This window comes from Drosophila novamexicana, unplaced genomic scaffold (assembly GCF_003285875.2).
Source record: "Drosophila novamexicana strain 15010-1031.04,08,12 unplaced genomic scaffold, DnovRS2.1 tig00000193-arrow-pilon, whole genome shotgun sequence".
NCBI lineage: Eukaryota > Metazoa > Arthropoda > Insecta > Diptera > Drosophilidae > Drosophila > Drosophila novamexicana.
Genome location: NW_020824787.1, coordinates 7,142,568 through 7,170,298, shown reverse-complemented (window position 1 = coordinate 7,170,298; position 27,731 = coordinate 7,142,568). Strand labels below are relative to the sequence as shown.

The 27,731-nt window shown below is 40.4% G+C and overlaps 1 protein-coding gene across 3 annotated transcripts in view; it reads right to left on the bottom strand.

Moving 5' to 3' along the window:
• LOC115759178 (protein shuttle craft) overlaps positions 1-27,731 on the bottom strand; it is a 63,106-nt gene that overhangs the window by 1,964 nt on the left and 33,411 nt on the right. For 2 of the 3 annotated variants that reach the window (XR_004017506.1, XR_004017505.1), the window contains one exon: positions 15,200-15,279. The exons of the other annotated variant lie outside the window; for it this stretch is intronic. The gene's annotated coding sequence lies outside the window, so the exon portion shown is untranslated. The remainder of the gene's footprint in view (positions 1-15,199; positions 15,280-27,731) is intronic. 3 annotated transcript variants of the gene reach the window in all.

Below are 27,731 nucleotides of genomic sequence, written 5' to 3'. Positions count from 1 at the left end.
AAAAAATAAAAATAAATGAAGAAAATGGCAAAAAAAAAAAAAAATTAAAAACAAAAACCATATCAATACAAATGAAATTGAATAAAAAATAAATAAAAATGCTAGAAATATTAACACTGTGTGTTTCGATAATGGAAAACGGCAACAAAGGTATTTTAATTAAAATGGATTTGATAGAGCTGACGCCCCTCCCCCCGTTTCCCCCCCCCCCCCCCCCCCCCCCTCCACTGCCTACTGTGAGTTACTACAACCCTTCGGTTCAACCGAAAATCCCAAATACCTTCGTTTAGCTGAGCGCTTACGTGTTTAAAATAACAAACACAATGCGCTAAACGGAGCAAATGGGTATACCGCACACACACACACACAGAGAGAGAGAGCGAGAGGGAGAGCCACGCCCCCTCTGATTAAAGACTGCGACTGCGGCAAGCCGCAGACATTAGACCCCCCCCTAGTCAGGGGCAGCTAGTCGACTCCTTGGCAGCTGCTTGGGTTCAGGTTGCGACCCTTTTATGCACACATTTTAGTGTTTTGGCCAATGTAACTTGATAATAACGCGAGCAGCCCGCAAAGCCAACAGGCAAATAAACTGGCTAAAATTATGTGAGAGACGCGCGCACGCCACGCAGCGCCCCTGCCCCTGTCCACCTCCCCTCACCAAACGCCGGCCAGACCCTTGGCCATGCTGGCAGGCCATAGCCATAATTGGATTATCGGCACGCTGAAGAGCTCTGACGAGTGCTCTACTTGTGCACTAGATGCACTTGGCTTGGCTCTGATATCCTGGCTAAAATAAAAGTAAAAGTGCCAGATACCCTAAAGTGCTTCAGTTGAGTGCGGGGGTTGAGGGGTGCGGCGGTTATTTAGCTACACACACACACACGCACACACACTCTGCGTATAAATGAACTTGTAATCTGGAAGTCTTAGAGCCAAATGTGGACTTACATATCGGAGCACTTTTAGAGGCATTCCCGTTTCGTGGTCTGTTGAATTTCACATCTTTGTCAAAACAAAAGGTAAATCTTGCCAAGATTGGGCTTAATTTAGCTATTTTTACTCCTATCATATATTCATTTTGACTAGTTCGGGCATGCACTCAACTTTTAATAGTAAAATTTGACACAATTCGATTAAAATTGCACTTTTAAACTAATAACACCATGCGGCTGCGCGGAACCGTTAATCTGTTCAACAATCCAATTGACTACTGAAAATAAACTCACACTAAAATTGGCACACAGAAAATACAGAAAACAGAGATATGGAGCGAAAAGCATCAGTAAAAATGCGAAAGAGCGCGAGAGGACGGTAGATAATGCACAAGCAACTACACATATGCGTGCATAGATAATGCAGAAGCGAACACACGCACAAACAAGTGCATGCGGAGAGAGAGTCGCCAAATCTATGTATGTATGTATGCATGCATATGTATGTATGTCTGCTTGTGCATTATCTACTTATGCTTGGCGCTCAGTCGAATTTTGTTGCTGACATGACTTGCTCTAATTTCTGTGCGCCCATTTTTTGTGCTCTGCTTTGCGCACTCGCAGCTTAATTCTCTATTTGTTTGACCCCAGTGCTAAATTGCACATTAAAGCAGACGAAAAATTCCGCACAGTCTCAAGTTTTACCTACTGGTTACAAGAAAACATCAATATTTAATGGGCTGATAAGCTAAATTGCGACAATATCACACAAATAACGATAGATTTTACAAATAAATAAAACAAAATATTAGATAATTGATATTAAGGGCAGTTGATTACAAGATATATAATAAAATTTGTCAGCAGCTCAAAAGTCCGCCACGGGTTTATAAGGTATATCTGGCCAAGATAGAAATATAACCCAATCAGTAATTAATAGCTTGCGGCTACACAGAATGCGAGCCTTGCTTAAAAGTGAAATTTATCACAGGGGTTAAACTAAAACAGAATTCAGTTGCGAGTGCGCAAAGCAGAAGTAGATAATGCACAAACAGACACACATATATGCAAATATATTTATAATTGGCGATTCCCTTTGAATTTGTATGTATATGTGTTCGTGTGCGCATTATCCATTCATGCATATGTATAGTTGCCTGTGCGTTATCTACTCTTGACTCGCGCTCAATCAAATTTTTATTGATGCTTTTCACTCATGGCCAAAAAAAAAAACACTTGCTCAATTTTCTGTGCGCCCAAATTTGTGTCTGTTTTGCGCACTCGCAGTTTTATTCTGTTTTTGCTTGACCCCTGTGATAAATAGCACATTTAAGCAGGGCCCACATTCTGCACAGTTGTAAGTTGTAGTTAGGAATGATATATGTACCTTTAAAAAACGCATCGGACTACTGACTTTTGTTGTGGGAATTTCTTCTTGCAATGCTTTACATAAAGCTTGGATCATGTTCTCAGACAACCAGCAGATGACAAAATGTGGCTGGTCAAATTATGACTTGTAGGCCTGCTGAAATGTGCAATTTACCACAGGGGTTAAAGTTACAGACAATTAAGTTGCAAGTGCGCAAAGCAGAGGACAAAAAATGGGCGCACAGAAATTAGAGAATGTTATGTCTGGAAAGATAAAATCGTTCGTGTGAGCGCGATGGATAAGTAGATAATTCCCAAGCAGACATATGTACATATAAATATTTATATTTGGCGATTCTCTCCCAGCATGCAATTGTATGTGTGTTTGTGCATGATCTATTCATACATATGTGTAGTTGCTTGTGCTTTATCTGCCTTTGACTCGCGCTCAGTCAAATTTCTATTGATACCTCATAACTCACAACTCCAAACAAGACTTGTATAACTTTCTGTGCGCCCATTTCTTTCCCCGCTGTGCATATCGCAATTTAATTCTGTTAGTTTGACCCCAGTGGTAAATTTCACATTTTATCAGGCAGATTTTGCATAGCCGCATTTAGTATAGTAGTAATACAATAAAAACATAAGATTGTTGAGAGAATATGAAAATTAAATACGTATTCGCTTGAAAGTCAAACTGAAATTGAAACTTTTTGATAAAGTTAAAGGCATTTTTTCACTGTTTCCAAATTTTCAGGCAAATAAATGAAAATAATTTGTTAAAACGTGATTAATATTTAGATGTTTTAAGTTTTGCCTAAACTAAACTGATTTTTTTGCTTAGATTTTAGAGCATTGATTGTTTTCTGGATTAATGAATATGAGAAAAATATAATATATAAAACGTTTTTTAATTTTTTAGTGTTTTTGAAAGTTATTAATATAATTTATATATTATAAATATATTTTGTTAAAATTGATATTATCTTTGGCATGAATCAATCTGAACCTTAAAGTTCCCACATTAATAGGGATATCTGCTCTTATATTTTTCAAAAATTTGATAATTATGATCGTGGTATATTTGATAAACTACTTTTCTACATTTTACAGAGCAAATTTGCAGTTAATTTCTGGCAGTGTATCCCGTATATGCAGGCTAACTCAAACCTTTCATCGCTTTTGGGGCTTTCCCAGTGCCTGCGGCTATGGAAATGCCACTTGGTGCTGTTGCTCGAGTGCTCGAGCTGCTCGAGTTGCTCGAGTTGCCTGGTGGTGCCGAATGGTGGTGCATGTTGTGTAGTCGTATGTGCTTGCCCCTTTCCCCGTTCCGGAGATTGCATGTCGATGCGACTTAATTGCATTTCAGACAGCGCTGCCAACGAGCCGTTTGCCGTTAGCCGTACGCCATTCGCCGTTGGCTGTTGGTCGTGTTGAGCGGAAGGAAACGCCGCTAAGTACAAGTTGTCGGTACGGGAGGAGTTGCCTGGGAGCAGCTACTGGGCCAGTTGCTGCCATGTAATGGAACGCGGCATTGTTTAGCCAACGGCTCAAGGCGAGCGAAATCGAAAGCGAAGACAAAGGAATTCTCGGGCAGCAAAATGCTGCATTTTAATGGCCACAAAGGAGCTGCAACACGTCCGAGTCGGGCAACAAACTTAAACGCTAAGTTTACGTTCACCTTCGCACAGACACGACACACATGACAGCTGCCTAGGGGCTGTGGGCGTGGCTGGTGTTGGGTCTGAGCTAGTCTATGCTGCACTTGCAACGCCTGTCACAGCTACAGTCAAATCCAAATCCACCCAATTTGCGCAGAACTCGCCACCGTTCACCGCCATTCACCATTACTAATGCAGATGCCAACTATCAGCAGTGGCAGCAACAGCAGCAGCAACAGCAGCAGCAACAACAGCAGCAAAAAGGTCTGCAGCTAGGTATGTGGCAGTAATGGCAGAAACCGCCGACAAATCTGCTGCATTGCCACTGTCCAGAAGGGGACTCGGGGGCAACGACTGGAGGCACGGCCAGGCAGGGGGAGGAGGGGGCGCTGGCTGAACGGACGGAGACCAGCCCATCGAGCCGGCAGGCAAACTAACAGAGTGCTTATTTTAACGAAGTTACAACAACTTTGGCAATACAAACAGTAATGCCAGGCAGATTCACACTCGGCACAACAGACACACACACACACACACACACACACACATACCAACGCACACACCAATCTACCATATACAAATTGTAAAATCGCAGTGCTTCGAAAAATATACAGCATGAGCAGGGTGAACAACGAATTACAAATGCTCTTCAATTATATTTTAATAATTAATAATTAATACGAACTGATATATGCGACGTTTAATTTTTCAATTTGTGGCTTCAAGGATCTGTGGCATATTTTTTAATAAAATATTTGAATGAACCTATTAGACTACAGCTAGAAATACAAATCAAATCTAATTTTGTTTAATATTAAACTTTGGTGGGGGAAATATTTAAATATAAAATAATGACGAGTTTTCTCTGATTGCCAATTTAATAGAAATTTTATAACATATAAGGTAACGCTATATGGTATAAGATTTGAAAATACGCAAGAATTAGAATTATAATTTAAATAAACTTTATGGGCGTATCTAAGTCTGAACTATTAGAAAATTTTACTAAAACCTGAATGAATATTATATAGATTAATTTTAATAAGAATACTTTATTTAACATAGCTTAAAACAAAATATGTTATAAAAATATAAACGAAATTATTGTATTTTTATTTGGGATTTATCAGTATTTATGGATCATCTTTATAAACAGGACAGGAAAGTAATAATACCTCAGCGAAATATAATCATATGGCCAAAATCGCAGTGTGCTTGAAGCTGCTGCTCAGTTGGTGCAACGTCTGCGCAACTACTGGCTACAGAGGAGGAGGGCAAGGAGTGTGAATAGTGGTGAAAGGGGATGAGGAGGGGAGGGTCAAAGCTTGGGGTCTGTGTGCCACTAGAAACTTTACGACATGCAAAAATTGTGAGCAGAGAGCGGATATAATTGTCGGTCTTCTCGTAACTTTGCCGTGGGGAGTAGATTAGTTGATTTGTACGTGCACACATACACTCCACTACACACACACACACACACACACACACCAATACCAATTCACACACACACACTCACTCGCATACACTCACATAGTGGTCCAATGGTTTTCGCATATAACAAACCAACGTTGGCGGCGTCGAGTAAAACGAATCCTTTTAACCAAATGATATGCGCTGAACAATTGTTCCCAGCTGCAGTTACCAAGTGTGTACGAGTGTGTGTTGGTCTGTCTGTGTGTGTTTGGCCAAATGTGTAATGTGGGGCAGTAAGCAATAGTTTGTTGTTGCTGCCGCTGTACTGGGCATTTGCTAACTTTCTACCACATCGCAATTTAATTTTATAGTCGAAAACACACAGCGGCCGCCTCTGTGGCTCAGCGGTTGCTGCAACTGCCACAGCTACTGCTACTGCCACTGCTACTGCTGCCATAAAAATATAAAGTTCAGCGTTTGTCGAGTTTAGCAGTTACAGCTTTTCCACCTGCGCCCCCCTCGACTACCTTTAGCGTCTACATATCTGATTTATGGACAGTTCTTGACTAAGCAAATCAAAAACTAAATCATAAACGATTAGCTCACTGGTCGACTACACTGATTAAAACAAATAGACGAGCCACTCGTAGTCCTTCTCGTTACTTCCGCCCACCTGTCCCGCCTACCCTCTCTGTTATCTATCCTATTAGCTGCCACCCTCAGGGATCCGCCCAGCTCAAATCAGTTGCTAAGCGCATGCATGACTGAGCAATGCAGATGAAGAGTTCAACAGCTGAAGAGCTTCTAGCACAGTCATGTGTGTATGTGTGTTTGTGTGTGCTTGTGTGTATGACTGTGTGAGTGTGTTTGGGGGGGGGGTGCACAGCGCTGAGCCGTAATTTGATTTTTTAAGCTAGAGCGGGAAGCGTCGCAATTAATTTAACAGAATGCAGAGAGCTCATGCTATTTAATGATTAGATCATGAAAAGTCAATTGCAAATGCACGAATGCGTTCGAGTGCATACGACTGACCAGTGTTGTAAGTGCTGTTAATTTTCAACTTGTGTGAAGGCTGCTCTTCAAAATTATTAATATTTTTCGCTTTTATAAAGGGATTAGGACATTTTGCAGTGCAAGAGGAGAAAATACTATCCTTGCCATTAAAATATATATTCATATATCTACATATCTATATCTATATCTATATCTATATCTATATCTATATCTATATCTATATCTATATCTATATCTATATCTATATCTATATCTATATCTATATCTATATCTATATCTATATCTATATCTATATCTATATCTATATCTATATCTATATCTATATCTATATCTATATCTATATCTATATCTATATCTATATCTATATCTATATCTATATCTATATCTATATCTATATCTATATCTATATCTATATCAGTATCTATATAAATCTATATCTTTATCAATATCTATATCTATCATAGGACTAGAAAAGTCTGCTTTAAGATGTGCTTACCAAAACATACATCTATTAAAAATTAGCATAATTTATGGTAGTTCAGTTGCTAGTTTACCTTTAGTTAGCAGTCAATCTGTCCGTAGCCCATCGCTTCGCTTTGTGTTTGCGTTGCTTCCCGCTTTTGTCACTGGCGTGGTTCCGAGTGCGTCGTCAGTGGCTCCGAAGTTGCCATGGCCACTGATATATGACGTTGCCTGCTTGAATTTGCGAACTAATCAAGTGCAGTGCCCAGATATGCCCGTGCCCTTAGAGTAGGAATCGCTTGGAACCCGTAAGCCAACCACCCGACCGCCCTATCAACCATCCATATTGCCCCACTCTATGCTAACGTTGCGGGCATTTCAATTTTGGAGCGATTTCCAGGTAAAGCAGCAAACAGCAATAAACCGAATCCGAATCCGAGTACGAATGCGAAAGTAAGTAAGTCCCGTGCTTTGTATCAATACGTACCCCCCAACCCCCTTTCCACTAGTGGATGGGTGGTGTGTTTGTGCCTGGACACGCCCACCAAATGACCAACCAGCTGGCTGCTCATTGAAATGGAATCTAATCGGCTTTTGATTTTACAAGACCTTTTCACAAAGTTTGTCGGTGGCTGCCGCTTTGCTCGATGTGTGTATTACTATACATATACATATATATACATATATATACATGTGCACATATATGGCCCCAGCCGTGGCACGCGGTGGTGCAGCTGGTGGCGTGCGGGTTGCCATGGGGTTGCCCGAATGTCTGGCGCAGCTCGCTGCCATTTTGCACTCGGCATAAGTATGCAATATCCGTTTCCGTTCGTTACGTTTGTTACAGGCTCGAACTTGACTCCCAGCTGAGGTGGATTGGTGGCGAAAGACTGGGAGGGGAGGAGATGGGAGGGGAGCATCTATGGAAACTGAAGGACTTCAATGCTATCCACTTTTGACTAGCAGGTGGCAACGAGAACATCGCTTATTGTAATAAGCATGAGTCAAAGTGCAATTTCTTTACAAACTTTGACAGTACAGCAGATACGAGGGCCGTACCGAAAGTTATTGAGTAGCCTAAGGTCCATGCTTAACAGTTATTATTGTTGAATAATATTTAGAGCTGTGCAATGAAAGTTTGCGTATTTATTGCTGATATTTAGTATCAGGCATCTTAAGCTGGAGTTAAGAGTAATTTGAGTTTTGCTTAGCTGGCGAGATATGGTAAGATTTGAAAAAGAGATTTTTGTACATTTTTTTCCTTGCTTGAGGCTTATAATTCTCAACAAGTTAAGGCTGCGCATGGGGGGCACAGCGTTAACAATCTAAGAGTCTGCTGCTGACAAAGCTATAAATATTTAAGGAATACCTGTTTATTTTGAGATGATTATATCTTGTTGGTTCTCATATTTATACAAAACATAAGCAACATAGCTATCAAGCTAGTTGGCTTAATAGTAGTGTAAAAAACGTGGCATATTCTAGTTATCTTCTGCCAAAGTCATTTTTAGTAAATTTGCGAGCAGCCCTCGCCTAGATACAAATGTAGATACATCTGCACATCTTTGAGATGCGCTTGCGAGGCTAAGCCGTTTGGCCTATGGCGCCAAATAATGTCCAGGAAGTGATAATATCAGTGAGAGAGAGAGAGTGCGCTCAAGTGTCCTCAAGACTGAGCCGCCGCCTGCTGTGCATTCAATTGGAAGGGCATTCAAACTTGGCTTCAGCTTTAAGCAGTTTCGAGTGCTTGTCGCCGGCGACGTCGTCACTTATCGGAGCATCAGGCATTTTATTATGGCATCACCCCAGAGCTGGGCGTGTTCAGAGCTCGTCGGCCTTTTTGGAGCCTGCAGCAGCGGGACACGTCAATTGAAAAGCGGAAATTATCGTCTGTCTGGGCTTTGAATTTGCTGCTCTATCTACAGTTGATTACGTTTGCCAATTGATTTGTCAACTGTTGACCCCGCCGCGGTAAGCCCACAATGCATTGCCCAGCCCCGCTTGTGGGGCAATTGAGGCTCGTTTGTTTAAAGCGGCCACAAGCATAGTTAACGCAATGTTATAAAATATTTAATTGGTTTGCCATAATTACGTAAAAACATTAAAATATCTTTTATTTATGAGCAAAGAACCTAGGCGTCTCCAACCACCCCTGGAACGTTGAGCGAGTTGAGCTGAGTTCTGTTTAGTTGAGTTTAGTTTCCACTTATTTTTGTTAAACAGCAGCCGAGTTTCGGCTGGCTTCGGGGAAACAGTTTCCCAGACCCGCTGTGTGTCCCTGCCAACGGCAACCTGGGTGTCCCTCTGGCTCCGCTCCCTCTCTCTCACCCTCACTCTCACTCTTTCTGTATGCATTAAACATTAATTATTTAATATGTCAGAGCAACTAGGCTAGAAGCTGGTTGCGAATGAAAATGGGCATCAACGTTTGTGGCTTGGCTTACTTTGCAGTTCAAATGGCCAAAAGAGGCGGGCCAGAAACCAAAAGCAGCCCAATCTCGCGTTTTTGTCAATTTTTGAAACGTTTACCACATTGAAACAATTGTTGTTTTTATTTATCTGAGAACCCCCAGCCCAGGCTTGGTTGAATTTGATAAAATGTCAAAAAAAAAAAAATAACCCTATAACACTTTTGTAAACTAATTTAAAAAGCTTTCACTAAAGGCAATAATTTTTGGTCGATTGTGAACAATAATTTTGCTAAAAATTCACTTTAACATTTAGCTTTTCACGTTTTTGGGAACAGCTCACACGCATTTGCGTTTTGTATGTAGCTCACTGCAAAGCTAACTTTGAAAGTTGATACTCACGTTTGTAGCTTAGCGGACTGCGCTGCTCAAAAAGTCAAATTTGTGAAGTCGGAAATGAAAAACTCCCAAATTTCGATCCTTTTTCAATTTGCTTAGAAACGGGCGTGAGACAGAAATAACTTGCCCAACCAAATTCTCGCTGACAAAACCTTGTTTTTATTGTGCTTGCCTTATTAAGACCTCAAGAAATTCGATTAGAAACACGCATCCAAAAATCTGTACAGATGTTTTAGAAAATGCTTTCTCTTTGCAGTTAACTTTTGGTACGTTTTTTGGAACAACCTACATTTGAATTTCATGGGCGTTTTCTGCTCTCAGTTGATTTTCGGTAGGTTTTCTGGAACAACCCGCATGTGAGCTTTATGAGTAGTTCAAAGTTAACTTAGCGTAAAGCAGCTGGGGGATTGAGAGGTGGGCGTTGCCATCAACTCAGCTAACTGTATAAATATGCACATACGACTAAGCTTTTGGCCAGCTGCTGCTGCTCCTGTTGCTGCTGCTGCTACCCTGAACAATGACGAGCGGTATTTTTGGGCTTCTGGACATTGTGCTGCTCAGGTGCAGTCGTCCTTCTGCCGCCGCCGCTGCCGTCGTCGTTGCCGTTGTCCTTCTCATCATAACCCAAACGAAACGAGGTTAATTAATGAATTGTTAATATCATTTGCGACCACACGTCGCCACATACATATCGTGTTGTCCTTACCAGCAGCAGCAGCAGTCAGGCTGCAGTCGTCCTTCTGCGAGCACACAGCGTACCCCCCGTCCACTCCCCCTCCGCACTGACTGCACCCCTGCTCTCTGCTCTCGGCTAAACAAACAGTTGCAGCAACGATCTCTGCGCCTTGGCAGCTGCAACATAATATTATTATGTTGGCATGTGGGTGGCAAAGGGGCGGCAGCGGGTAGTTGCATTCTTTTTTTTTGTAGCTTTGCCTTTGCCAAGCGTCAGCTGCAATCCAATTTTTAGCTGAACAATGTGTGTATGTGTGTGTGTGCGAGCGTGTGTGTAGACATGTGCTGCTAAAATAATAAAGCAACACACACACACACACACACACGCAAACACGCCCAGCTGTGTGTGTGTGTGTACTGCTCATTATTATTAAAATTTGTAGAATTTTTGGGTTGCAACTAAGCTGCATATAAATTCAGCTGCTTGCAGCTCTCAAAATTTTGCAACTGTTATGTTAAAGGATGCCAGCCAGGCTGCTGCTGCTTGTGCCGCATCCTGCCAACCCTCCCCCGGCTGCATAATTTAAAGCGCAACCGCAACTTGACAATTTGCAAGCATGTGGCAGCAGCTGCTCCTCCAGCTGGGAGTGCCAAGGAGCTCAAGATGCGGCAACAACAACAACAACAACAATTTAACCCACTTTTCGCCCATAGACATAACTCTAGTAAAAACTCAAGCGATTTGCAGAGATTATCGCTGCCATCTTCGGGCTCAAACTTCATATTTCAAGAGAAAGAGAGAGAGAGAGAACTTTGTACTCTATGCTGATTAATGATGATAAATATTATGTCGCAAGCTGTTTACGCTCTAGATTTTGGTAAATGAATAAAGAGCTCTTCAAATATTCCAAAAATATACAAGGCTACATTTGAATTCTATAAATTTTGTGCTCGATTTCTATAAATAAGCGCTTACTGTGTGAAATATGCAAATGGATCTAGTTTAAATTTATATAAAAATGAATATGGCTCGGGGCAAGTTGTGTGCAATTCGAAAACAAGTATTGTGAAAAGTTGTTAAACTAAACAAAACATGTGCATTGTCTTCAGCGCAAATCAATTTAAATTGAAATGCTTTTTAAGGTACATACAAATAAATAAAAATAAATAAGTAAACACAAATATTGTATTAATATACAAAAAAATGCAAATCCAAACAACGAATTGATTTAGGCACTTAAATAAGACAATGGAGCAACATGTAAAAGTTCGACTATCTATTTTGAGCAGTCGTCACTGAAGATGGGCCTGGCACATGTATTTACTATACAACAATTTTCATAAAGATTAAAGTTCTATAAAAAAAGACGAACAAGTAAAATTATCTTCGACACGCTTAAAATTTAAAACCCTGCCACGCATTTTTCTTACGCTTTTGCAGATATGTAAGAATAGTGAAATTCGTGAATGCTGAGTTTGATGGGAATATTTTGGAAAACAGAATATTTTCCTAAATATCAATTAATTTTTCAATCTATAGAACTATATTGAATGATAGTGCGGTCTTGATCATATTTGGCTCATATATAAGCAGCATAGTTTAAAAGGTAAATATTAGTTTGGTCAAGATATCTTTATATACAATACATTCTGCCATACAGTTAACTACTTTTAGACTGTTCACTTGGCAACTATATGATACAGGGGTCTGATTCGGCCGGTTCCGACATATGGACTGCCTGGAACAGAAAGATCGAAAGCTTCAAGACAATAGCTTATAACTGAGAGAGTAGATCGCATAGAAAGACGGATGGATAGATAGACAGAAGTCACACATGGCTATATGTACTCGGCTGTTGATGTTGATCTAGAATATATGTACTTTATGGGCTCGGCGATGGCTCCTTCAATGCGTTACACACCTCATAACAAAATTATAATATCCTCTAAAAAAAGATCTGGCTACGGCAGTAATATTGGCATCACCGCCCATCTCGTTAAAGTCCGGCCCATTTCCCAACATTTGTAGACTCTTAAAGCACACAAAACAGTTCGAATAGTTCTAATATAATTCTAACATGGAACTTCGAATGCATTTGTTTTAGCAATCGAATTATTTGCTTTCATGTGAACCTTTAATGGCACGTGCTGGAAATATTCAGCTGACAAGGCAATTGAATTAGGCACGTGCTCTAATGGCGACCTTTAAGTTTTGGCAAAGCTAAAATAGTTGGCCTTAAAGCCAGCCAAAATGATGGTAGCTGCCATTGCCGCAGCTTAAGCCATTTGTGCCTTTTGGCACTGGAGATCTGGCTCCAGCTCTAGCTCCGGTTCGGGCTGTGGGTTCTGCTCCAGCTCCGGCTGTGCACTATGGAACCTTCGCGCGCCAAAGCTGAAAATCCATCAACCATAAAATTCGCAGTCAAGCGTACAAAGCGAGACGCTGCAGGCAGGCGCAGGCAGCGCCCCTCACCACGCCCACCGACCACCCACTCAGTCCACAGTACACAGCATCCACAGAATGCGGCTGCTTTAAGGCCATTAATCTTCAATGAAAGGCGTTTAATTTATTTGGTTTTAATTTAAATTTTGGCGCTACGATTTATAGGCCAAACTTTGACGTGGCCATACGAGACCAACCATTGCAATTGTTGTCATTGTTATTGTTGCTGTTGTTGTTGCCTCTGTTGTTGTTGGCTAATTATAATGTGGAACACGCAACGCCCAGTTAAAGATACACACGGACTGTAAATAACTGATTATAATTATAATGGAAAGGGTTCGACTCTTTTGTGCCCTGTGTAAACTGTGCTTGGCAAAACTTTACTTTAGCCAAAGAAATCAATTTTGCTATGCGACAATTACAAATGATAACTTTTGAGATTTAAAGTAGTATTTAAGAACTAGCTCAAAAGTGGTTCTGACTTTGATTCTCAACAGCTGCTTTAAAAATTAAGTCTAATAGCTGTTAATTTATTTATTAAGATATATATTCAGGTTGTTATTTGTTGTTAATTTAATATATAAAAATATAATGCTTATTGATACTTTCTCTTTATTAAAATAAATATTTCTATCCATTTATATTATTTAATTTATTTTTTTCTTAAAAATTCAATCTGATGCCTTTAAGTTATAATTATAATGATTGAGGTTATATTATTTTTTGTTACTTTAATATAAATATGTATATCAATATTATTTTATTGAACCAATAACCCAATTGTTATTTTCCCTTATTTTATTTGAATCTAACTCTCATGTCTTGTACTGTTTATAGAAGATTCCTATACAAATTGTTGGCCTAACTTAACCTTCAGCGCGGCCCATTTGGCCCATGTTACCCGTTGCAGAAACGTTCTATTAATAGATAACTGGCTACAATCGAGGCTGAATGCTGCACAAAAGGAAATCCGCCAGTCACTTGGCCACATTAAGCATACGCCCTGTGTACATTACTATTGTGTGAGAGTGTGCGCGTGTGTGTGATTGGCCTGGCTTATTGTTGGCTTACGTTAAATATAAATATCAATTTCGCCTGGCTTGGCCTAGCCAAAAACTAAATGTGAGCCTTGTGCCTTGCTTCGATTACCAGATCAATTGCCAAAATAAGACCACGTTACCAACTATGTGTAAGAGAGCGAAACAGAGCGTTGGGGGGCCAGGTAAGTGGAGTGGGGGTGTAAGCAATGCGCCCAGCGCCAGCAATAATTGTGCCCCAAGCGCGCCACAACGCCCTCAAACAAAACACAAGTTGGCGCTGCTTATCTGCTGCCTCGATTTGCTGTGCGACGGACAGGGGATACCTTCCACAATATCGTCAGCCCCTTTGGCAGTGCTGCCAAGTTGTTGCATGCCCCCAACCCTCCTACACCCTGCTCGCCACCCACATCGTTGTGGTTATAATTTTGTGGTCTTTTCCATTTTGCGGTCAACTCCAATTGGGATTTAATTTGTACTTCTTTGTTGTCGTTCGTTCGTATTTTATTGTATGCCATACCAGCTACGACGACGACAACAACAACAACAACAACAACAACAACAACAACAACAACAACAACAACAACAACAACAATAACAATAACAATACATGACAACAACAATGCGCCTTCGACGCTTGCCATCATTTTGGGGCTCCGAACAGCTACGCCTGCGGCCCGCACCCTCCCCCTTCGTCTCATCAAATCTACCCCTAACAACGCGCGCGATTTTGAGTTTTGAGCCTCGAAACGAAATTCAATTTTTGTTTGCGAAACGCCCCCCTATGTGAGAGGGTGTGTGTATGGGTGTGTGTTGTGCTTGCTGTATATGTGGGCGTCTATGTGTGGGCGGTGTGTGGAAATGCAAACCGAGTTTATCCACTCGAACTGTTAATGGGCATTTTGTATTTTATTTAATGTGAAAAGTTTTCGTTGAATATTTTTGGCTTCGGCCTCATTGGAGGCATTGGGCTAACATTTTGGCATTTGCGCGGGCCAAGGCGAGGCGCAGGACGGGGGGTTAATATCGCAAATGCTAAATCTCAGCGAGAGGCCGCAGAAAAAGTTTTATTTTGTAATATTTTAATATTGTTGGCTTGTAATTCAAGCGATTTAATTAGCCATTAGAGTTCGGCATTGTTGTTGTTTTTCTTGCTGCTGAAGATTGCCGCACTTAGAAACAAATTAGAGCAATGTTCTTTTATTTTTTAGCTCAATCAGAATGGTGGATGGGGAGAGCATTATAATAGTGAGGATGCTCAACGAAATGGTTTATAAATGAAAATGAAATAATGCCGTTCTTATGGCATATTATGCTATATGTCGAGTGAAAAAATAATTATCCCAGGTAAAAATAGCAAGGCCAAAAAACTTTCAATCGTACTTACCCATGTGTTATTCGATACAGTAAAACGCTTTTAATTATATGCAAATTTGACAAAATCCTGCTTTAGATATCGCTGTATGTCTGTAAAAAATTGTTGATAAAAAATGCTGTAGTTATCTGTTTATTGTGTATGATAAGAGATAATCTATAATTTAATTTTTCCCTTTAGCTATTTTAGTCCACAATCAGCTTTGGTGAAAGCAGCAAAAATATATCCACAGCTTCTGCTTAATAAATAAAATTATGGAGCCGAAATAATAACGAGAAAGTAAGAATATCTTAGGCAAGCCGAAGATTTGATACCCTTCTAGACATTTTCCTTACGGGTTTGCAGCTATATGAGAATAGTGAAGCTTCTAAATGCTGAATGATGCTCAGTTTAAATAGTAAATACAGAGGTAAGTCAAGCTTTTCTTGATAACAAAATAAGATTTCCATGCAAGAATTCAATTTATGACATTTTGACATAGTTTGGTCAAGCTATCTACCTAAAAAAAGAAGCTTTTTTAAAGAGAAGGAGAACCTACTTTTCACCCGATCGTTCCTATTGCAGCCATATAATATAGTGGTCCGATGATAATAAGATTTTGTGAAACTTATATACACACTTTATGAAGTCCGATCTGTCCTTCTATACATGACATATTTCATGACAATATTATAATACCCCCTACAAGTGTATAGATATTCGTCAATGCCAACAAAATGCATTGCGTAACACAATTATACAATATTCTGCAAATTCAAAATTATTTTGTGCTGTAATTGAGACATGCATAAAACTAGCATTGACATATTCCTTTTTATTAATCAGTTTTCGAATATGATTTCATATTATAATTAAAAATGCCAAAATTGTTGACAGAAAATATGCAAAAATTAATAATGAAAAATAAATGTACGCTCGTTTACAGCTGAGTTAACTTTTAGTTATCTTTAATGTATTGGCTGATTTTTGATTTCAAATTAATAATTTTCATGACAAATATAAATTAATATATATATATATATGATTTTACGTATATTAATATATATAGTTATGAATATATATGTTTATGATATCATATATATTTAAATAATGTGCGTAATATATTTTATATATAAAGTAAATATAAATTATTAAGATGCTTAATTTTCACGCTCGCTGCTTAACAAATTCTTATAATTCATTTAATGCCACAAAAAGTAATAAATATTTTCAATATATGACCACAGCTTCAAGCTAAAAGGCTGCGCAAGTTCGCTGGCAAATTTTGACAGCTTGAGGTTGGCAACACAGATTAGAGGTAGTGAAAACTTTCCGACAGGCTCAAGTGGGGAGGGCCCTACCGCTAGGTAGGGTAGACTGTTTGGGGTGTTGTGGATAAAGGGCATGGTACCGAAATGCAGCCATGTGTGTCGCACAGTCGGGCTGGCGGGCTGACTGGCAGGCAAATCAAACATTAACTAGTTGTTGGGTAATCCCGAAAGTCGCCTAGTTTACAACGCGCCCCCCTCTGCAGCCGCTGACTTACTGGCAAATGAACACGCTGAAATTTTAATAAGCCAGCCTAAAAGCAGGCAACGGCATTTGCCAGCCAATTTGCAACTGCAGTTGACGAAGACGAAGCGAGCGAGCCCCGGATGAGAATCAGTTTTAGGATGTGGCTACGTTGTCAACGCTAAAGGTCGGGAGACTGCCAGCTCCCGCTCCAGCTCCAGCTCAGGCTCAGCTGCTGGGCGCTTTTAATAAGGTGCCAGCCACAAATTTTCGCGACGGCGACGACGGACGACGACTTGGTTGCATGTTGTGCCAGAGTCCAAATTAGAAAAGTCGCAAAGAAAAGCAAAGCAAACAGGCTGCCTGCAGAGCAAGAGAAATGCCAGAGCAGGACAGGAGCAGAGGGGTGCAGAAAGCGGGCGAAAGCGGGGGAGAGGGGCCGGCAAAGCGAACTGGGAACTGCGCCGGAAATCAAGTGTCACGTGATACATGCAATGCAACAACCACGTGCAGCTATAAATTGCATGTGCCGAGGCAGCAGCAGCAGCAGCAGCAACAAGAGCTGCCAGCATAGTGGCTGAGTGTGTTTGTGTGTGCTAGTGTGTGTGTGTGTGTGTTATGTTACTAATTATCTGACGGATTAGCTTAATTGGTAACAAGTGCACTTGCAGCCACACTTCACTGCGACTCTGCGGCCAACTACTCGAAAGTGGCATTAGCCTACTTTTTTGGGCCGAGCTCTCGACAAATTTTGGCCCTCTATCAGTGTGTAAGTGTGAGCATGTGTGTATCTGTGTGAGTGCATGAGTATGCATGGATAGTTTGCCGTGCAGTATGTGGTTAGTTGGCGCTGCAATTTCACTTCAGCTTAGCAGCTGACTGCCAGTTATAATTTTCAAGTGAAATGGGCTTAAAAACTTTTGCGGTCAGGTCAACAAATCGGTACTGGGCAGCGCTACGACTACGACTACGACTACGACTACGACTGCTGCTTCTGACAGCAGTAGGAGCAGCAGCAGTAGTAGCAGCAGCAACAGTTACTTTTAGAAAAGAAATAACTGGTTGATTATATACAAATATAGAAATTATTTACTAGCATAATTACAAGGCATAGAGCATAATTACAAGTAAAGCGTAGCTTTACGCTTTTTCTGAGCAAAACAATATTATTCTAATCCAAATATGTATACCTATGTATACCTTTATGTTATATATGGTATATTCTAATTAAGAAATGTTATATTATAATATTATTATATTATATTATAATTTATTAGAAGTTACTATAATATAGTTGTATATAATATAATCATATTATATTATACACTATTGCTGATTTGGCTACCTTTCCATTTTGAAATATTAATCATATTTGTCAGATAACACAAAATGTTTTAATAATTTATATTATATCTTATGGAAATTAGATTACAGTGGAAACTCTCTTGAATGGATATCATATTATATTACATTTTTTATTATCATAATTTATAGACTTTGACAGTATCAAAATCAATGACAAAATAATCTTGGGCAGACAGTGGGTAATTTAAGTCCGCTTTAGAAAAGTCTCGGCTTAAAATGACTGTACGTTGGTTTTTACTGTATATACCACGCAGTTCAACCTTTGATATTCTAACATTAAAGATTCTTTTTTTAAGGTCCGCTCAACAAAAAAGTAAGCTTAATCCGTTGGAAAAGTTTTCCCCGTATTTACTATGAAATTGTAGCCTTTGATGTTATAACTAAATGTCATTATTATTAAGGTACGCTTACAAATTTGACTTTTCTAGCACTACAGACTCCCCGCTGAATGAGCCCAATCGTAGTCATATAGATATTACAACTTTGAAATGCAATTACTGCATACCCATTAGTTGGCAGGAACAAATCACATGCTGCTTCACAGGATTCACAAACAGAACTCATTTTGGCCATGTTTCATACGCACACACACACGAACACAAAGAGAAAGAGAGAGAGAGAGAGACGTGGCAAGTGCCTGCTAACACCTTTTGGCAAGAGCTTAATCAAGTTGGCCCGAAACGGTAGCCGAGACAACAAACATGAGCCACAGGCTCTGGCTGAGCATTGTGTAGGGCACATATTTTGAGAAGCAGTTTTGCCTGTTCTTTTGCTGCAACTGCCTCTGCTGCTGCTGCTGCATACCTTCTTTTTTTTTGGCCAAATACGTTTATTGACACTTTGTTATGTGCTGCAAGTGACAGTCAAGACACATGGAAGGCCCAACTGGCGTACGGGCTACTTCGCTAGAGATGGGCGCGTGTCAAGTGCTTAGTTATGTTGACTCTTGTTGAAGCGTATTGCCTCGTGTTAGCTAGTGCAAACTCGTGTCAATTTGTGTTTTGTGGCTGCTTTACTTTTGTTGTGCCGAATACAAACACGCATTCTGATAAGACAAGCTAAATCGTGTCGCAATTGTTATCTTCGTTGTTGAGCCACGCCAAGTTATTTTGTTTCGTGTTGCCTCGTGTCAGTTCGTGTTTTTTGGTTGCCTTCCTGTTTTTGTGCATAATACAAACACGCGTTCTGCTAACACGAGCTGCGACTCCAGTTAAATCGTGTCACGAGCGTTAATTTGACACGCGCCCAACTCAAGTGTTGGGCAAATTTCCATTTAGCAGCCTTTTTGGCAAATTGCTAACACCGTTGACACCCCGACCCCCCCCCCCCCCCCTCCCGCCCCATCTCCTCCGACATTCACCGCCCACACAGAAACATTTCCGCTGTAAACAGTTGAAAACATGACCAGCAAACTGGTCAGCCATGCAATTGACTCGAACCTCATTTGAAATTGAAATGCAAAGGTCCTTTACAGCGTAGTGGAATTGTTCCTGGGCCAGTTGCCTGGCAATAAGCCAGAGCCAAATTAATTGATTGCAATACTTATGATTGATGACATTTGGCAGACTGCGTTTTCAATCAATTATTAAACGAATCTGTTGAAGTAGCTTAATGAAAGTTTGTCCAACTGTCCTCTCTCCTCTCTCTACCACCTATCCTTCTTTCTTTCTCCTGTTTGGTTCCCGTGGGTCATATATACATCGGTTTTCTTGCCTTGAGCTAGCATTTTCATGGGCGCTGATTCTTTTATTATTCATGCTCGTGCCTTGGTCTGGCTTTTCATGTGCTTTGCTTTTCATTGTTTGCCGTTTTCTTTTGCACACGCCATGGCTTAGCATGAATAGTAAATAGCCCCTGCGCTCTCACAACCCCCCTCCCCCACTACCACTTCTTCACTCGAGCCTTTCCTTTTGGCCAGTTCAATCTTTGGTGTTGTTTCGACGGCTTAGACAGTGCTCCATAAAAACTCTCTTTCAAGTTCTCAGTTTCTCTTTGTGGCTCTTCTGCGACTTCTAATTCCAATGCGTCAGCTTCTTCTTCCTCTACTTGTGCATCATCTTGGTCTTCTTCTTATTATTATCCTTTTTTTTTTTGCTTTGCAGCGCATTTGCTTTGATAAAATATTGATTGCGGTCCTTGCTGCGCTTTGCTTATAATGCTCAAGATGCGTGTCTGCTTACCCCACCTGCTGGCCAGCCCCTTCACTCTTAGCCTTTCATCCTCTTACTTAGTTATTCTGTTAGACTGTCTTCTATTCCATCGGTTGCTGCATTCGTCTTGTTGTTTGCGGTTTTTTACCTCAGCAGCAGCCGCAGCAGTAACAACAAAAAATGTAACAGCTGCTACTTCAAATTCCGCTGCAAGCTTCAGTTTCGAAGGCAACCATCAAAAATCGACTAGTTAACCCTATGACAGCCAATGAGCTCAAAAACAACCATAACCTTACCGAACAAACTACTTACTAAACAAACTTTTAGATTTACAAGTGAAACTTCCCTAATAACTTGCTGATATTTCACATAAATGTGAATTAAAATAAAATGTTTTTATCATAAGTATTTCAGCTCGAACAGAGTTATATTGCCCGATACCGTACCTGTTTTTAGTTTAACTGTAATAATACATATTATTATGTCATATAATTATTTCTCAAGAATGTACAATAATTTAAAAATGTTAATTAATTAAAATTAACCGCAACGTACCCCAAGTATTTAACCGAGTAACAAGAAACATATCCTGTATCCTACTCGCATAGAGAACTACCTAACAATTCATTAATGTTAATAACAGACAAAAGGGGGATAAGCAAAACCAAGAAAGAACGAAAAGAAAACAAGAATGATCGACTCGGAAATACTCTGTATCTATAGAATTATTTGCATATATAGATTAATGTATGGATATAATAAGCATCTTCCAGCGCATATATTAAAGCTAATATTTTCATTATTACTAAGAATATATATTTTTATTATATTATATATGTTACTCGATTTTTCGTTAAATGCCCAAATGATTGGCCTTTGATTGAACATGTTTTTTTTAGGAGGAAAGAAAAATGGATATAATTGATCCTGATTTATGTGTAAAGTAGACATTCCAATTATAGATGCGGACATGGGTATAATAACCTGTGTTGGTAATATTGTATTTACAGGGTATGCAAAAGACTAGAAAATGTTTTACTAAGTAGTGCTTAAGCAAATGTAATTAAATATTAAAATCACTTGTTAAATTTTACGCCACTGGGTTAAAACTCAAACGAACACTTGCACATACTTTCACACGTACGTGAACAAATTGCTTACCTTTAAGCGCACACCACAAGCACACACACAGACAGACAGACAGACTGGCACACAGACGCGCGCACGCACACCACGAAAACAATGAGCTTGATGCGACGCACGCACGCAACGCAGCGTAAAACGCGCGGCGCGCTACGCGTCGCTGCAAAAACAACACCCGGGTGGATTTGACTGCCAGCACACGAAGGATGCTGCTGCTGTCAGCTACTGCTGTCAGCTGCTGCTGCTGCTACTGCTACTGCTACTGTTACATTTGCTGCAGTGAAACCGTGGCAGGCTTATGTTTTCGGTCGGAGCCAACGTCAATTTCATACATATTCAGCTGCTGAGCTGCTGCGTTGAGTGGGCCCGTTGACTGCTGCTGGGATTTTGCGGCAATTTCAAATACAAATTGCACTGTTTTTATTGCTACAAATGCCTTTTTGTCATTTTTTTTCACTCTCTCTCTCACTCTCTCTCACTCACTCTCTCTCTCTCTGCCTTTTATTGTTGTGTTGCTTTTTGTTGTTGTTGTTGTTGTTGTTGTTGTTGTTGGCGTTGTTGCTGTTGTAAGCAGCGACAGTTTGTACAAGGGTCTCAGCGTTGTCGGCGACATACGAACGGATTTCATTTTAACAGTTTCAGGCAACGTTAATCCCCAATACCCAAATGCAATCGGTTCTCGTTGTCTCTCTGCTCGCGCGCGCACGTGTGCGTGTGTGCGTGCGTGTGTGTGAGTCGACCCCAAAGGCCAGGGCCACGGACTGGGATTTATGAGTAAGCATTGGTTCCAAAAAAATGAAAATTTAAAAAAAAAGGAAAAGCATATGCAGCCCTATAACTGCCCCTGCCTGAGCCTGCTGCAAGAAATTCAGTCTGAGTTTAACGCTTAAGCCTGGGCTTTCGCTGAGGAGCTCGGTTATCATAAGTTGGCAATGGCTAAAAGGAATACTCTTTGCAGTCGCTAGAATACCGCAATGGGCTAAGCACGAAATGAAGGGTTCGCACGTACGTAGCTGCCAAAAGTTATGTGGAATGCCATGTTTTAGGATTACAGGGCATCGCCTAGTCGTGCACGCCGAACTCTGCAAATGTTGGTTGTTACCATTATCCCATTATTTAAGTGCATTTCAAAATTGCAACATTTTGTGGCGCTTCAATTGACTTTTAATTGCACTAAATTTGCACGGCATTTGGCCAAAATGTAATAGTTGTCGCCCAATGGGTGAGTTGGCTATTTTAGTTAGTGTTAGTTTCGGTTGGCCAACAGCACGTCAACACTGAAACATTCAACATACCAAAATGATTGCTGGCCAAAAAGTTCGGCAACCTCGATTAAGACGACAAACGAACCACAGCAGCCAGTTGGAAGCACACTTTTCCCATATTCTCTCCGACATGCACAATCATAATAATGATAATGATAATGATAATGTTGTTGATAACGATAATGAAGCAGACACAGAGAGAGCCAGAGAGTTTGTTTAATTTGTTGAACTTGCAACACGCTGCTGCTGGGCACATGTTGATGGCTGCTGGCATTGGTGATGACAATAAAGACATACGTTGTTTGGCCTAGAGATGCGCTCCAAACTTTGATTCGGTTCGGCACAATTTTGATGGAAACATCCTATACTGTCTAAAGTGAGCACTGTGTGGAGGGCTTTTGTATATCTCGAACTCCAATTGATCAAAAATAATAGGCAAAGTTTGAAAATAATGATGAAAATAATCAAAAACAAGCCACGAGGCAGCGTGGCTAAGGAGTCTGGGCGCCAAGACAGCAAGCAGAAAGTCGCGAGTTCAAACTCAACAGCATTTGACAATTGTTTTTGTTTTATTAATTTGTTATTGAGCGCGAAAAGCAATAATATTAATTTTAAAATAATTTAATGTGATGATTAATACAAATAAATTTCAATTTTTTTATAGTTTCAACTACAGAAATAAATAAATATTTAAGCAATATTAGTTAGAGTGTATCTTGTTAAGTATATATAAAAGGCATACATAAAATAATGTATATAAATATGATAATAGGCTTCCATCAAGTAGATAAAAATAAATAATAATGAATATAAATATATAAAATAATCATAAAATAAATATATAGTTATAAAGTTTATCTTATATAGAAGGCATAATTAATATAATGTATATAAAACTGAATAATCAAAACAAGGTTCCACATTTTCTGTCACCAACTAATTGGTCAAAAGTGCGTAACTCGCGAATTAATAATAAAAGTTATGTCTTTTCTTCAAAGAATCCTCTTTTTTTTTCATATCTAAATTGAATGGTTTTCTGCCAGTTTAGTAGAACATTTTCGAGGGCTCTCCTAACTGCGCAAAATTGTATTTAACAAAATGCAAGCATTGCAAATTTGCAACAACAAAATACATTTGAAAATGTTTTCATGTGGACCTAAATACCCTCGAGCCATGTATACAAATTCGCTGGCAAATATAATTGGCATTTGGTGCAAAAACCAAAAAATACTACAAAAAAATTAGGTATTTGTTAAAAAAATCTGCAGCCACAATTGGGAATAAGATAAAAAATAAATAAAATAATAAAACAAATAGATATAAAACATTTGAAATAGAGCATTTAACTGCGAGAATTCATAACATACAATTTTAATGGACAAGATATATAAAACTAGATGAATCTTAAAAGATATTTTTTAAGGTTAAAATCCAAATATCATAAAACTAGACACATGCCAGAGTCTTAAAGATTTATCATATAAATATGATCCAAGAATTATATTACATTGTTAAAGACATTTCATTTAAACATAATCTTAGCTTGTTCAAGATATTTAATTCGAACATACTTGAGCACATCTGGCCAAAGTATCTTTTGAAAATGTATCTCGTCTATAGCATTCACTGCCCTCGAGTCACTTGTGTCACATTTGCAAGCGAATCGCAGCAGACTCTCAGAGCTGTCTCGCACATCTCTAAACTGTCGCTCGCTCAATTCTGCATGGCCCAGGCACATTGACTCCACCCGATCCCCCTTCCCCTCATCCGATTTGCATGTTGATGCATTTGCATATTCTCTAATTTGGCTAGTTTGGCAATTGCGGCCGATTTTGCAAAACGTTATTTGCCAAGGGGCATCTGGTTTGGGCATATGACGATGCCCCACCCTTCAACCTCCCCTCTGTTACAACACCGCGCGACGCTTTTCAAATGGCCTCACAAGTATTTAGTCTATGACTAGTTGAGTGGTTTGAAGTGTGCGCCCAGTGGCCCAGCCGCAGAGACCCATCAGTCGGTGCCAGATAGTGTCTGTCCCCCTCCCCCACCGCTCGCAGTCTGCTTTCCCTGCTCCTGTGACTTTGCCATGTCTTGTGTCGTGTGAATTTGTTTAGTTTGAAGTGATGGCAAATGGCAGAGGTCAAAGTTTGTACACTTTGCTAGCTCGCTCGCTCGTTTCACCTGCAAATGTCTATAAATCGTTCGACTTGGCAGATTATTTGTGGGCCCTGTTCAGTTGATACATGGCTTTTGATTATATACCCAACGTTGCGAAGCCGTATCGAGCATTTTGTTCAGTCAGGCCAATCACATTATGAAAGCAACCAATTTTAATTACGACCATTGTAAGTAAGGAAAAAAAATCAAGTTGAGCAACAACATTTAATGGGCGAAATGTCAGCTAATGCCTGAGCCAAAAACTCATTTAGCGTTAAAGTAATTACAATTTATAGGCCACAAAAATCCGTAACACAACATAAATCCAAATGAACGCGCAATGCGACTACCCAGAAACCAGCTCCCATCCCTCAACCCGCCCCTTCCACCATTACACTCTGCCCCCAGCGTTCCGCATGCCTGGCCGCATGGAGTTAAAAAATTTTAACCACACACACAAAAGTCACAGAGCAAGCGGCGACACCTGACAGCGCTGCCCTCCTCCTGCCGCAGCCCCTCTCGTTTGCCGGCCTGCGCCGCGCCCCTTCATATTGTGTCTTTATTACACGGGCAAAGGTAACGCGCGATAAATAAATAAATAAATGCCGCCTAACAAGCCGCAAGCAGGCGAAATTTGTTGCAATTCATTGACTTGGCGTACAGGCGCAAACATAAATTCCTTTGCCCTCTCTCCTCCGCGTCGCGTTGCTGTCCTCCCCCCACCCTAATCGCAGTGCCAGTAAAATATCGACAGCAGCAGCTACAGCAACACCTTGTAAATACATTCGACTGCCAGTGCCTCTAAACGGGCGATGGGTGGCATATGTGGCATATGGGTGACATATGCTGGGCCATGCCATCAACGTTGGCAATGAGCTCAGCAAAATGGGAAAAGGAAAAAAAGCATTGCCTACATATGGGCGCAGCATTTGTCAGCGCAATAAAAATTCAAGAAAATCAAGTAAAAATAATATTGAAATAAAAATCGGTAAGTATGGCTTAGGTTTACTTAGCAATGCCCTCTCTCTTTTTCTCCTTTTTGTCTCTCTCTCTCTCTCTTTCTTTCACTTTCTCGACATTTCTCCATGTATCTCTCTCCTTCTGTGTCTCTCTCTCTTTCTCCCTCTTTCTCACGCTCGCTCGCTCTATCTTAAATCGCTATTCTCTACCTCTCTCTCTCTCTTTCTGCCTATATCTCTCTCTATTTCTCTATTCTTTCTTTCTCTCTCTCTCCCTTTCTTCTTCACTCTCTTTTTCTTTATCTTTCTATCTCTATCTATCGCTTTCTTCATTTCCTTATCTTTCTCTCTCTCAGTTCAATGTAAAATACTTAAAAACGCACATGTAAGCTAGTGAAAATAGTTAAGAAAAATATATGGCCATATCTGATTTCAGCTTAAAATTTAATTTTTTGGCTTAAATTTTCTTAAGAAATAAATGTAACTCACATGCCACATAAGTTGCATTAAGAGCCTTATGTATTATGAATGAAAAACCACGCTCTAGCTTGTGTTCATTTAGATATAGTTCAAGCCAAAAAAAAAAAATGTAAGGATAATTATTCTGCTCTTTTTTGGGGTTCACCCTAAATAAACTTTAGTTCACCTCTTACGCTCGACTATACCTTAGCTAGTTTATTTCTTGCCCACTAAATACGCACATTCGCCAAGTCCTGGTCCAGCACGCCGCTAATCTACCCACTTCAAGCGCATGTGTGTGAAAGAAACGCAGGCGAACTGACAGCAGCTCAAGGGCAGCTGTCGGCTTTTTGTACACCAGCTTGTTGTCGCCTCAGCTGGCGGGGGCGCTAGATGGTGCGGGCCCGCGAGTCAGCGCGACCTGTGACCTTCCGTGGGGGCAGTTTGAGGGTAGTTTGGGGGTCGGCACTATTTATCTGCCAGACAGACGGCAAGAGCAAATTGAAGGCCGCTTTGTTGCTGCGCTCGGGTCAACAAATCGGTCGCTTTAGCTGTTTATCCTGCCAGCAAGGATGCAAATTGAAAAATCTATCAGAGAGCTTAATCGACTGCACCTTCTTGTAATTCTAGCTACGCTTTTTCTTTTTCTTCTATACTCTAACCCGACCCATGTGCCACCACCCACCGAACGCCCGCACCTGGCTGGCTGGCTGTTTTAACGCCTCGTTGCATAGCGACGCCCCGCAGAAGGACAAACAGGAGCTGGACCGCCCGCCGTCAAGCAAAATGCTCTTCGTTGTTCTTGCGCACAGTTGACATGCTCACCGACGACTAGTTTCTAAACTTTTCTTTCCCATTGTTCAAAGTTTTGCTGTCGCTGCCGTCGCTTGTGCTGGCGAATTCAGAGATTAGTCTTCCACTTGGCTAAATCTACAGCAGTGGGCAAAAGTTATGGCCATGGCAGCACCATGGCCAGTTATGGCATAAAGCAAGCCGACTACTACGATACCTGCGCACAGCCAGCGATTCCCCCACTCTTGGCCCCGGCCTACGTTGCCTTATACAGATAGTTGCCTGGGCCATGCCTGTATTTGTGTCACTTTATTTGTATTAATGGCACTTGCGCATCCTGCGGCGCGGCTACAATAAGTAATTTGATCGAGTGCCGAATGAAGCACAACGCAATGTGCCGTGTCCTGGCCAGTGGTAGCTAGGCAGACTAGAGAGACTACAAACCACCCGCACCACAGCCCGCCGTTGCCTTTATCAGTCGGCGATTGCATCGCCTTTGCATTGTGCAGCGAGCTGGACCAGACAACGAAATGAATTTTTAGAAAATGGCAAGCAGAGCAAGCACATAACGAAGTCCAAATACACTGCAATTGTGTATCTCTTATGAGCACAAAATATCTAAAAAATATTTATGTTGTATATACCAAATATATGAATAAAATTAATAATAAAATATTATAACAGTTTTAAGTGAAATGTTTTTGAGAAACACATTTACGAAGAGAAACAAACACAGGAAAAATTGCACTTGATTATATGCAGA